This window comes from Tachypleus tridentatus, chromosome 12 (genome assembly GCF_004210375.1).
Source record: "Tachypleus tridentatus isolate NWPU-2018 chromosome 12, ASM421037v1, whole genome shotgun sequence".
NCBI lineage: Eukaryota > Metazoa > Arthropoda > Merostomata > Xiphosura > Limulidae > Tachypleus > Tachypleus tridentatus.
In genome coordinates this window covers 15,020,486-15,034,490 of record NC_134836.1, presented here as the reverse complement: position 1 = coordinate 15,034,490, position 14,005 = coordinate 15,020,486, and positions in this window count along the sequence as shown.

The window sequence follows — 14,005 nt, the reverse complement described above, 5'->3', positions numbered from 1 at the left end:
ATATGTTCATGTCTGGTTCATGGTGTGTTTTGTTGATGGTATATAAATATCTCTGCTTTTTCTATGTTAGTGTAAGCTGTTTTGTCATGTGATTCTAATGGTGGGTACTCTTTGTTTGTTTTCCTGTGTTAGTATATCTTTTCAAGTGTGTCCAAAATTGTTTCGGATCTGTTTTGTGATTTAATAGTGAGCAGAAGGTGTACCAACCGTCTTGTTTTTGTTATCGGATTTGATATCTTATTTTATTTCTTATAGTGCTTATTTGTGTTTTTAGTGGTGGATTTCGATTTTGTATGTATTGTCTGCGTAGTTTTCTTCTTTCTTTTATTAGGTGTACTATTTCTTGATGTGGTTGTCATATGTGTGTTGTTGTAGGGTGTTTTTGTTTTGGTATTGAGCTGTTGGCTGCATGTTTCAGACACTCAGGTATTATATGACTATATGCATCTGTATCTGATGCGTCTGCGGCGAAGTTTAGTACTTCAGTTGGTAAAATTTGGTCTATGACTGATTGAAATTTTGGCCAATTAGCTTTTTTATAATTTAATTTATCTTTTACTTTAATTTTGTTTTAAGTGGGGGTAATATTGAAGATACACCAAACTGGAAGGTGGCCACTATCTATATCGTGACCAACAGAGTTTGTTTGGGAATTTCGCACAAAGCTACTCGAGGGCTATCTGTGCTAGCCGTCCCTAATTTAGCAGTGTAAGACTAGAGGGAAGGCAGCTAGTCATCACCACCCACCGCCAACTCTTGGGCTACTCTTTTACCAACGAATAGTGGGACTGACCGTCATCGTCAGGTTCACAAAGATGACCGAGGAAGGTCGAAACGTTGTTCGCTCTTCTATGTAAAATATTTTCTCAACCCAAACGAGCCGTTTTGCCATATATATAAGTCAGTAAAACCTCTTGATATTCGCAGTAAATGATGACCTGGCATATAATAATAATTTGCTCTGTTGCCTTTGTTGTGGCAAATAATTTTACTTTTATATAGTTTAGAAGGTAAAATAAATTCAATGAATTGGCAAACTTTCACTGCATAACTAAACAATTTACTTGTATTTTCATATTTCAGACCCCGTTAATGATGTACAAAAAAGTCAAGCTCTTACAACATTGTGATCATGTATTCTGTACTTTATTTTAATTAAAGTACTAATACCCATACCAGCCGTCTTGAGAATACATTTTGCTTCAAGTGGGTTTCTCGTCATCACAAACATTGTGATAAAATGTGCAATCATCCTTTCTAGATTTTTAAAGTTCATTATCAATTTCAAAGACTGTTCAGTTTAAGACATATTATTTAGTTTATTTGGTGATTTAACGTTTAATGATTATTTAATTTTCATAACGCAAGTGTTAAAATATAATTATTTTAAAAGCAATAGTTATAACAAGTTTCATTACATAATTCTGCACGATTCTTAAGTTGTGTACAACTCAGATACAGAGAGAAAAAGTAAGTTAAGTAAAACCGAACGTAAAAGTGAAGCTAGGCGATAGCTAAAGTGAGTTTTGACAAAAAAGATAATTATTTAAAGTTATGGATGCAACCGTAATGACTAACAAGGTACTGTAAGTGAATTTATCACTGATTGGTTTATGATAACAGAGGAAAGAAGAAATAATTCGTGTTGTCATTCGGATTTTAAGGTAATTGAACCAGCCTGTGCAAGCTTTTAACAACAAAAGGAAATTATTTAAATCTCTAGATTAAACTGTGGTAAACAATAGTGTTATTAATCTTTTTTACATAAGTATGAGTTGTTTTTAATTATATTATTTTAAAACAAGTAAATTTTGTGCTGTCAATTTATCACATACAATTCAAAACAGCAAATAATCCCAGTGCCTATATGAAAGGTGACATTTTGCGCAAAGTTACACCATGGCTATTTACGCTAAGTACAGAAGACGAAAAGAAAGACCAAAAGAAGGAAAGGAAATAGAGAGAGAGAGAAGAAACAAAAGGACAAATTGAGGTTGCAAAGCTCACCCAGCAGAAAGCTGTCATGGAGACTTTCCCAGAGATATGAAAGATGTGGCGAAAGTCAGAACTGCAAAAGGCTTACAAGTATGTGTAGGCATGACAACCAAAGATGCCACGGGCTATTAAAAATTAAAAGTGGTAATACCGAAATGCTATGAACTTAATGAAGAATGTTTTCGTTGAAAATTCAGTGAAGTCAAACCTGACACAGGAGAAACTATATTTTAGTTTGTGGCACATCTACAGAGATACCTTAAAGAATAGACTGACATGACCAAGTGTGAAAATAGTTTTGAATGACTGATAGATCTCCTAACACATGAACAGTTTATGATCACGTACTCCACTAACGAGTCACTGTTCCTAAAAGAGAGAGTACCAAAAAACGTGGACGAGTTTGTTACCTCTTATAATTTATCTCAGACGAGTATCTGAATTATTATGTTACGTACGTCACGTATTACGATTTCAAATAGCCGAAAATTTTAATTTAGAAGTTAATTGTAGTCGATATGTATCAAACTTATGATATTTGTAAACAAGATTAATACATTCAACTTTGTTTCTTAACACAAATATATTTTAATATCTAAACAACAATACAATTTATAATAACGGTTATTACAGATTTACAAACAATATTAAGTCCTATATCTGATTTCGAATTGAATCTTTTATCAATGGTTCAGATTATTATCAAACAAATTCCAGGAGCAAGTTACGTTTAATATTTACAAATGCAGCCTAAAGTATAAAATTTCAATTAATAACTTGAGCAAGTTATATTGTATTTATTCGATAATGTCAGTTTCATTAACAATATTGAGTGAAATTCAAAAGTAAATAATATTTTTATATGGATTATTTTGGAGTGTTAGCTTATTATGTGGATTTAAAGTTCACCTAAATATTTTAAGTTGGCAGCATCTCGTGAAATATTTTTGGAATTACGGCCAATGATATCAACAACAGCTAAGGTGCCCAACTGACGAAGTAAATTCTAATTATTATAAGTAAGAAGATGATTAGCTATGTTCATTACTTGAATTTTTTTTCGTTTTGAGATGTATGGGTAGTATTTTACAATCAGAACCTAATACCAATCAGTTGCTAATATTGATGGACATACAAGACTATTTAGTATAAGAATTATTACTTAGTCCATTCAGTGATCCAATATTTAATGATTATTTAGTTTCAATAACAAGAGTATTAAAAGTTAGTTATTTTAAAAGCGATAGTTATGACAATTTTCATTACTTAACTTGTAAGGAGAATACGTTGTGTATATAGTTCAATTTTTGTAATTTGACGTCATATTACTACAACTTTCTGTATTTTGCTCGTTGACTTAAGTGGATATTGTTACGTCATAGCGTCTCGTAGTTTGTAGAAAGATCTAGATCTCAGTTGAGAATGTATATATATATAGGTGACCATGTGAGCTCAAGTTAAGTCAGAACAAAAGTTAAGATATTGAAAGTAACTTGTTTAGTCGTAATGTTTAGTATCTAAAGTCGGTTTCACAGCTTAACAGAAATAAAGGAGAATAATTATCAAAGAGTGTTCTAAAATAATTGAACCAGCCTATATGGACTTTGATGAAGGGACAATTATTTAGAGTTCGAGAAACAACTGTGGTAACTCACAGTGTAAAGAACGTAAATATATCACAGATTGTATGAATTTATCGCTGAATGATAAAAAAACGAGATAGTGAAAAATAATTCGTCTTGTAAATTTGGTTCTAAAGTAATTGAATCAGCTTGTGTGGATTTTTGACAAGAAAATGTAATTATTTCGAGTTTTAGATACAACTGTGATATTCTATATTGTATAAAAGAATATATTCAAAATGAATGAATTGTGTGCTATCGCCAACAGGTCACAGAATCCGCCCCCAAAAAAACTAACAAATATTAACATATTTGGCTCCTTGTAAACTGTCAATAAAACACCGTGATTTATAAAAAGGACAATGTGCATTTTTCACTACATTCTTTATTTTTTTAGCTTAAAGCTTTACATGTATATTTATATTTTCAACTAACTTTACTCACACTCCTAAAGTTAGTGGTATCAAGCTTAACAGGTGGATTCAAGGTGACCTGGAGGTATTGCTATCTCTATGGCAATGTTCCACCAAGAAGGGGTGGGAAGGACTAAAAACACTCTCCAAAGTTCACTCAGATATAATGGAGTCTAAGAGTAGATTATCAGGGTTTCTGAGCAAAAAGTTGATATCGGATTTTATATTTGTGATCCAATTGGGATTCTGGAAGCACTGAGTTTGAAACTATGTTTATACCTACACTAAAAGCTAGTAAGTCCAAACTTGGTACATGTGTTTAGGTGCCACAGGCGGGTGTGTTAATGGGCTTTACTTCGGTATGAAATATTTTAACGTAGCCATAGAACAGGAGTGGCTAAGCCGCGGCTCTTTGACATATAACGTGCAGCTCGCGTTAATATGTTGGTTAAGCTCCTTTTTGCATCACAATTAATATAAAAGGTAAATAAAGAAATTTAATTTTTATAATTATTTAACGGGTATAAACTGAGACTCCACTGGATTAAAACGTAATTTTAGTGTTCATGGTGAGTAAATATATTTAGGAATTTAAATCCTAGATTTGAGTCAGGGATTAAAGAAATTTCGGATCAACAAGGATTAGAGAGGAATTGTGCTGGAAAATCAGTAATCATACAAGCCGGAGCTGACAATGTCAGTTCTAGTGAGCATTGCTGGCGATCGCGTGATTGTGGCGTGTGTGTCTGTGTTGCAGGCAGTGAACTTATCGGAGTGTTAGTATGATACTGGGCGCTGTAGTGTTTGGTTGCATTGCACGTGTTGGAGTATATTGTTTCTTTTCACTTTAAATTTTTAGAAGCGTCTGTGAAAATTCTGGTGAAGGAAGATGAGATATCAAATTCTAAGAAGCGAAAGTATGAAAATGAAAACAGAAATTTTAAGTCAGAGTGAGAGGAATATTTTGCATTCACCTTTAAAGAGGTAAACCTTTATGTCTTATCTGTAATGCGTTACTCAGTCATTACAAAGCCAGTAACTTGAAACGCCACTACGAAACAAATCACAAAAACTTTTCGTCTGATAATTTACCTAAATCAAAAATACGGATCATCATTAAATAAATAGCCAGCAGACATTGTTGACAACATTCAGTAAGGAAGTTGATACAACGACTGAAGCTATCAGGTCATCTCATAAGTAATGTCCGAAAATTTAATACAGAAAATGCATCATAATTTCTCTTTTTGTAGAAGGCTTTAATGACTAAAATGTGTAATAGGGCGTGTACAAAAATTTTCAGACAAATAAAAGAAACTAACTCAAATCAACTTTTTGAGATCATTAATCAATTAAACCCTCATGAAGATGGATGTGTCTGAGGAGCACATTTGGCATATAATGCTTTATGAGTTTAAGAAAGGCAATAGTGCAACAGAAACTACACGACACATTCAAGGTGTTTATGGTGCAGAGTCTCTCAGTGAAAGAAAATGTCGAAGGTGGTTTTAGAAATTCAGTTCAGGTGACTGCAGCTTAAGTGATGCGCCACGTTCAGGTCGTCCTGTTGAGCTTAGTGATGACTTGCTGCTGGCTGCACTTGATGAAAATTGCGCTGTAACAGTTCAAACAATAGTACAGAAGCTTAATTCAACCCATTCAACAGTTCACCATCATCTGCAACTGCTTGGAAAGGTGTCAAAACTTCGAAAATGGGCCCTCAATGATTTGACAGAAGCCAACCTTAGAGCACGAGTGGACAGTTGCACTTTTCTGCACTCTCGTGAACGTAATTCACCTTTTTTGGACAGGTTAGTGACTGTATATTAAAAATGGATGTTTTATAAAAATGTTAAGCATTTCAGACAATGGCTCAATGCAAGTAAACTGGCTAAAGCACAGCCCAAAATGGACCTCCACCCTAGGAAAGCCTTGTAAGCGTTTGGTAGGGATATTGTTGGTGTGATCCACTTTGAGTTGCTGCCACTTAGTATAACGATTACATCAGACTTCTATTGTCAACAGTTAGAGCGCTTGAATGTTGCACTGAAAGAAAAGATGCCTGCTTTGATCAATCGTAAAGGTGTTGTGTTACACCAGGGTAATGCACGGCCTCATACAGCAAGAATCACATCTGCAAAGGTTGAAGAGCTAGACTGGGAAAAGCTTCCACATCCTCCTTGTTCTCCAGACCTTGCCCCATCTGATTATCATCTATTCTAAAGTTTGAAGAACTATCTTGATGGAAAAGAGCTTGGAACGCATAAAGATGTAAAAACTACCTTCTCTACATTCTTTTCCTCCAAACTCGAAGAATTTTATAGAAGTGGCATTTAAAAGCTTGTGAATCGTTAGTAGGAAGTAATTAATAATAATGGAACATATATTATTGATTAAATAACATTAAAAGCGTTTGAAATTATTACTCTTTTTCTGAACCTAAAATAGGACATTACTTAAGGAATGACCTGATAGTTTTGTTATATCATGGAATATTGCTCGTGCTAAACGCCAATATTCTGATGGTGAATTTGTTAAGAAGAATATAATTGAAATTGTTGCAGTGTTAGATCCAAATAACACAAACACCAGCTTCACGCCACACTACAGAGAAACGTATCTCCCAGATCAGTGCTGATGTTGGAGGCAAAATGCAAAATGATTTAAAGAATTCCCTTGTATTCAGCTTAGTCCTTAATGAATCTACAGACATGCAAGACAACCCACAACTGGCGGTATTTGTTCGTTATGTTTCCTCTGATGTAACTGTAAAAGAAGAAGTGGTGGAGGTTTGTGGTGGAGGTTTAAATAGGTTTGTGGACCTGTTAAAGTCTACAATTACTTTTCTTGAAAAAAGATTCTATTCTCAACTGGGAAATGATGAGTGGATGCAAGATCTAATGTTCCTTACTGATATAATGAATCATCTACAAACTCTCAACTTGGCACTCCAGGGGAAGTATAAGATTGTTTCTGATCTTACTTGGACAATTTGCAGCTTTCTTAATAAAATAAAGACTTTTTCAAAGACACATTGTCAAGAAACTTCAGTTACTTTTCAAATCTCAAAAGGAGAATAAGTACATTCCCTGATATTGAAATAAAAGACCACAAACTGGAAGAATACAAAGATAAATTACAAGGACTGCTTGAAAATTTCTTAGATAGGTTTGAGAACTTGCAAAGCTGAAGCCCTGCTTCGTCTTTCTTGTAAATCCATTCATGATTGATGTGATTAAAAATGGTTGTCCAATTCTCGAACCTCTGGTTACAGAATCATCTGCTGTGGAAGTAGAACTAATAAAACTACAGGAGAACATGGGTCTAAAATGATCCATAAATCCCATTCTACGATTAATTTCTGGAAACAAGCTCTAGAAATAAAATATCCTGAAGAAAACTAGTGTGCGATTCATCTAAAGTTTTAGCACAACATACTGCTGTGAATCACTGTACACTTTAATGAAGTTTGTGAAGTCGAAGCATCGTGCAATCCTTACAAATCAACACCTGACGGGGCCCGGCATGGCCAAGCGCGTAAGGCGTGCGATTCGTAATTCGAGAGTCGCGGGTTCGCGCCCGCGTCGCGCTAAACATGCTCGCCCTCCCAGCCGTGGGGGTGTATAATGTGACGGTCAATCCCACTATTCGTTGGTAAAAGAGTAGCCCAAGAGTTGGCGGTGGGCGGTGATGACTAGCTGCCTTCCCTCTAGTCTTACACTGCTAAATTAGGGACGGCTAGCACAGATAGCCCTCGAGTAGCTTTGTGCGAAATTCCAAAACAAACAAATCAAAACAAACAACACCTGACGGAGCTAATTCGTACAGCCTTGACAACATATCAGCCGAAATTTCAACGAACCACAACCAAGATGGAACTCACAAGACCTCTACTAGCAGTAAATAGCTTGATAATTGTATGAATATCTATTTATGTCAGAAAAATATTATGATAAAACTAAAATTTTGAAAGGTGGTATCTGATTAAAATATCTCTAATTTTATTGTTTTACATATTTTTCTCAATGTTTTGACCAGGTATTTACTTAGACAAATAAATATAATTAAAAATATATTTTTTACCCCTTTTCTGGCACTCTCATTTCATGTTAATGAAATGTAAATTTGCATATTTTTCTTAGATGTTTCCGTAGAACATTATCGTATTAAATACGCTTTAGATATCCAGGATTTTGAAAACATTTGGTATATATATGTGTACTTTATCATTATTGAAACTAGTACAAATTAACAGTTTTAAAAACTACATACATGAATAACTATTGTTACATATATGTATTTATCAATATTTATATAAAATTTATGTAACAAAATGTACATGTAACAATAAAAACGTGTAATATTTGTTCGTGTCTTGTGGCTCTCAAACATTTGACGTTTATCGTATGTGGCTCTTACATTAAGCAAGTTTGGCCACCCCTGCCATAGTAGTTATCTGGGATAATGAGTGAGCTATATCAGTGCATTGGGATCTCTGTGATTTATTAAAGACTCTTCAAACCCTGATATTTTATGCTAGATGATTGTAATACGTTTATAGTAGTCCTTAAGACATTTTTTCACTTTTTCAGTTACAGAAGTTAAACCTTATTTGATTACCATGAAAGACTATTAGGTAATTTAAACTGCTAAGTATTTTTAAGATTCTAGATTGAATTTCCAATAACTTTTCTCATTTCAGTAATATTTTTATAAATGCATTTAAAGCAAAGTTATCCAAGCTTCTTGTAATTAGTTTGTTTGTTTTTTAATTTTGCGCAAAGCTACACGAGCGCTATCTGCGCTAACCGTCCCTAATTTTGCAGTGTAAGACTAAAGGGAAGGCAACTAGTCATCACCACCCCTGCTTGAGCTACTCTTTTACCAACAAGTGACTGTCACATTATAACGCTCCAACGGATGAAAGGGCAAGCATGTTTGGTGCGACGGGGATTCGAACCTGCGCCCCTCGGATTATGAGTCGAACGCCTTAACCCACCTGAGTCTTTGTAATTAGTACTTTAGGAATTATAAGCAATTATTAGGTGCAATATGCTGATTATAAATTTTAGTTTGCTGATATCCCAGTAATGACAGAAGTACCACATTTAGAAAAACAGTTACGGTACATGAAAAAGAAGTTAATTGTACCACAGATAAAAACTGGATGTATATTTAAGTCCATTGTGAGAATATAATATATATATTTTAATAATATTACACTTTGTTGTTGTTAATCACAGGATGTTAGGGCGCTCGACTCGTAACATGCTATTCGTTGGTTAAAGAGTAGCTCAAGATTTGGCGTTGAGTGATGATGACGAGCTGTCTTCCCTCTTGTCCTACACTGCTAAATTAGGGCCTGCTAGCGCAGATAGCCCTCGTGAAGCTTTGAGCGAAATTCAACGCAAATAAACAAACACAAAACTACACGACGAACTATTTACGCTTTGTCTGCCACGAGTATCGAAAGCTAGTTTTTAGTGTTATAAGCCTTCGTACTTAATACTGAACTACTGGGGAGCAATATTATACTCACAATAAAAAAAATTACCTTATTGTCTCTCAACTGCTTATTAGTAAACTTCATTAGTCAGCTATATTTGTTGCTCTTTCTGCTACTGAGTTTCTTTATCACTGGAACTACCTTCATTTTTGCCACCCAGTGGCTCAGCGGTATGTCTGTGGACTTACAACACTAAAATCCGGGTTTCGATACCCGTGGTTGGCAGAGCACATTGTGCAGCTTTGTGCTTAATTCAAAAACAACAAACAACAACAACCCTCATTGTCACCACAACTTAGTGTTATGCATTAAAACATTATTCAGACGTGGTTGAATTTTTAACATTTCGATAATCCTTTCCCCAAAAAATGTTGCTTAGTAATAATATATTCTTACAATACTGTTACCAATACACAGTAATCCATACCAGATGTTTCAAGCTCATTAACCCACGCAGTAATAAATGTTACACTCTTGTGGTAAAATCTTATTCATCTGTTGAACACTATCGTAAGTGCTAGCAGTTCTCATTTTCTCCACAACAGTTTTCGTCAGGAGTTCTTCTTGCCTTGAAAGTTCTGTTACTTACTTTGTATTGTTTTACACCTGTGATAACACTCTTTCAATTATCATAAATTATCATTTATATCTATATCCATTATTAAAAGCTTGTTTTTATAATTGGGAAAAGTAATTAACTATCCTTAGTTTAATTAATTATACGTTAATTAAAACTATCACTGTTGTAACTATCTCTGAGAAGTAATTCACAAAGAATTAGTAGTTAAGCAGTAGGTAAGGTAAAACTCATTCATTAGCTTACAGTTTCGAGATCAGTTTGATCAGTCATAGCACTACCTCTACTGACGAAATTACAAATTATTTTTAGTTTTGTGCACACTAATGCACAATATCTGAATCTTCATGTCACATTTAACTATTTTCTGAAATGCTAATTTCAGATTTATAGAAGCAATTTAAAATCTTTAGACAAAGGAAATATTTCATCAAGATATGCAGTTACATTATTCTTGTCGAATACTATGTAACGCTTGAAAAGTCATTTGGCTGGTACATTACAGTCTGAATGGGTAATACTCTGGATTCGCACAATCCTTCCCCAGAAATAACAGTTATTCTTATATGTCTAATTTGCTAGTACAAAATGCCAGATAGTTTTTTAAACTTACGACAGATCCAATGATGTCTGTATCAGGAAACATTAATTTAATTATTATATTCCACCTATAAACTGCCATGCAAAAGCTTCGTATTCTCTCTTGAGGTTTTTCACAATAATTATTAGCAATGATCTTGTGCTTTCTGATGATTCTAATACGTTGTCCTTCAACATTAGTAAGGCCTGGCATGGCCAAGCGCGTAAGGCGTGCGACTCGTAATCCGAGGGTCGCGGGTTCGCGCCCGCGTCGCGCTAAACATGCTCGCCCTCCCAGCCGTGGGGGTGTATAATGTTACGGTCAATCCCACTATTCGTTGGTAAAAGAGTAGCCCAAGAGTTGGCGGTGGGTGGTGATGACTAGCTGTCTTACACTGCTAAATTAGGGACGGCTAGCACAGATAACCCTCGAGTGGCTTTGTGCGAAATTCAAAAAAAAAAAAATTCAACATTGGTTTATCTGAGTACTAACTTTTACTTCAAGGAAGCTTATTTAAAGACTTTTTTTCAATGGATAGCTTGCTACCAATGTCTAAACGGTAATTACTTAAAATATTTTTTCTAACCAGATATCCACCTGATACTGAAAATAAGTATTAAATTCTCTGTACTAACTGAGCTGGTGCTGTTTCACATTGTCAATATAGTAATTCAAAAATAGCTTCAAGTAATCTGGGATGTATGTTTTAATTGTAAAATATGGGACACACTAAGAAAACCTAGCTACATTACTAGTTTCAGTTCATTCTTCACCTACAATGCCTACTATTAGACCATGTAGAAAATTAAACTTTGCTCACATTTCTTCTGAGCAGCTTGATGACTGGAAAGTAAAGAGAGTACTTTGGGTTTCTAAAACTATGTTTACAGGGTTCACACGCGAAATTGTTTTTTTTTAACTTTCCTTCAAACAGTATTTATGTATTAAGAATAACTTTAGCAATTCAGTGTTCTTGAGTTGCACTTGGTAATTTGACCAGAGAGTCATAATTTAGCTACAGATTTCTCTTGCATGTAATTCAAATAACAGATCCATCTCTGAGATAATTATATTTCACATCTGATACAACTAAAACATTTCTTCAGGTAACCTTATTATAGTGTTTCTGAATTCTTTAAGCGCCATTTTATCTCCATATATCAGTTTGTTTGTTTGTTTTTTAATTTTGCACAAAGCTACACAAGAGCTATCTGCGCTAGCTGTCCATAATTTAGCAGTGTAAGACTAGAGAGAAGGTAGTAGTCATCACCACCTCTTGAACTACTGATTTACTAACAAAACCAAACTGCACGGCCAATACTCACTGTGTCAGATGCGCCGGACCCCACGAGGTCGAAAATCGCCCCAAACCCCGTGATAACTTAGGTGCGCTAACTGCCAAGGACCGCTTGCCAGTTACAAGGCATGCCCCAAGTACCAAAGCATCAGAAACCGTTTGTACAACATACCTTCTAGCAAACAAACCAATACCTCTCTTACACTACTAAACACTACACGATTTCCACAAACGCTTATCACAGCACCAACCTTCCCTCCACTCACAAACACTTTTTCTAAACTTACCACAGAACAATCTATACCCACCCAACATGTACACCCAAAACCCTTCATTTTCACTGCAACACCAACATTCACCACAAACACAAATAATAACACAACTGCGTATGCATTTAAACTGTCTGAAGATAAAAACAACCTCAACACACTCTTAGTAATTTAAGTGATTCGAAAGATTGCACTCTTAACTTATTAGCATTCATTACTGAACTTTGCTTATTGACCCCCCAATCACAATGACACCAGGAAATTTAGATGGCTAATATCATACATACGCGAAACAGCCAAACACTACTTCAAGATACCCAACCCTACTTCCACATCCTATCACACTGCGCATAAAAACCAGAAAGTTGATTGTTTGTTTGTTTTGGAATTTCGCACAAAGCTACTCGAGGGCTATCTGTGCTAGCCGTCCCTAATTTAGCAGTGTAAGACTAGAGGGAAGGCAGCTAGTCATCACCACCCACCGCCAACTCTTGGGCTACTCTTTTACCAACGAATAGTGGGATTGACCGTCACATTATACACCCCCACGGCTGGGAGGGCGAGCATGTTTAGCGCGCGAACCTGCAACCCTCGGATTACGAGTCGCACGCCTTACGCGCTTGGCCATGCCAGGCCCCAGAAAGTTGAACAATAAACAAAAAAATTCACATTGTACACATAAATTGTCAAGGAGGCCTGCACTCCAAAAAATACGAAATTATTAACTTAAACAACAAGTCAACCCAGATATAATCAATATATCTGAAACATTAGCAAAAGAAAAAGTAACATCAATCTACTAGGGTTTAACTCATTCTCGAGACCGAGAACCAATGAAACCAGAGGTATTTTTATATGTAAAAATGTATATTTTAAATGTAAAAATATTTTACATTTTCTCAACCCAAACGAGCCGTTTTTGCATATAAATTTCTCAACAAGTGGGTTTCTCGACATCACTGATTATTATTAAACCAGAGTTATTGTTATTCATTTTAAACACAACATCAAACCGGACACAGAAATTGAAACACACTTTTTCAACTATAAATTAAAGTATTTTTTGTAACTTCAAGATCAACAAGAACAGAATAATTTCCATACTAGCCATGTATTGTTCTCCAAGCAAACAACGTGACTTACATTTCTTACAAACTGTCTAAACTCTCCCCTATACTAGCAGATTTTAATGCCCTTCCCCCACAGAATTCCACAGCCACAGAACAAACGCCAGGGCACTAGCCTTCACACCTACTCGAGAACAATAACATGCACATCATAAACGACAGCCCCCCGCTTGTACAGTGGTGAGTCTACGGATTTAAAACGCTAAAATCAGGGGTTCGATTCTCCTTGGTGGGCTCAGCAGATAGCCCGATGTGGCTTTGCTATAAGAAAATGCACATAAACGATAGCACTCCACCATCATGCAGCTACAGACACGTACGACGTACTTGACCTGGCAATCGTCCCTGACCAACTTCTACCTCATTCACGGAATTTCAAGGTTCACCTAAACATAACAAACGACCACTTTCCGGCCTCACTTAAAATTTTACATAACAAACAGAATGTACGAACTGACCTTCCACGGGTCTACAATTACACAACAACTGACTGGGTAACCTTCAATCACACTCTAGCCACTCTTCTACTAGACGAAGTTAAAAGTGTTACGAACAAACAGGATTTTGGCAAATACGTTACTGACGTCACTACCGCTATTTCATTAGATACAAAAATCAT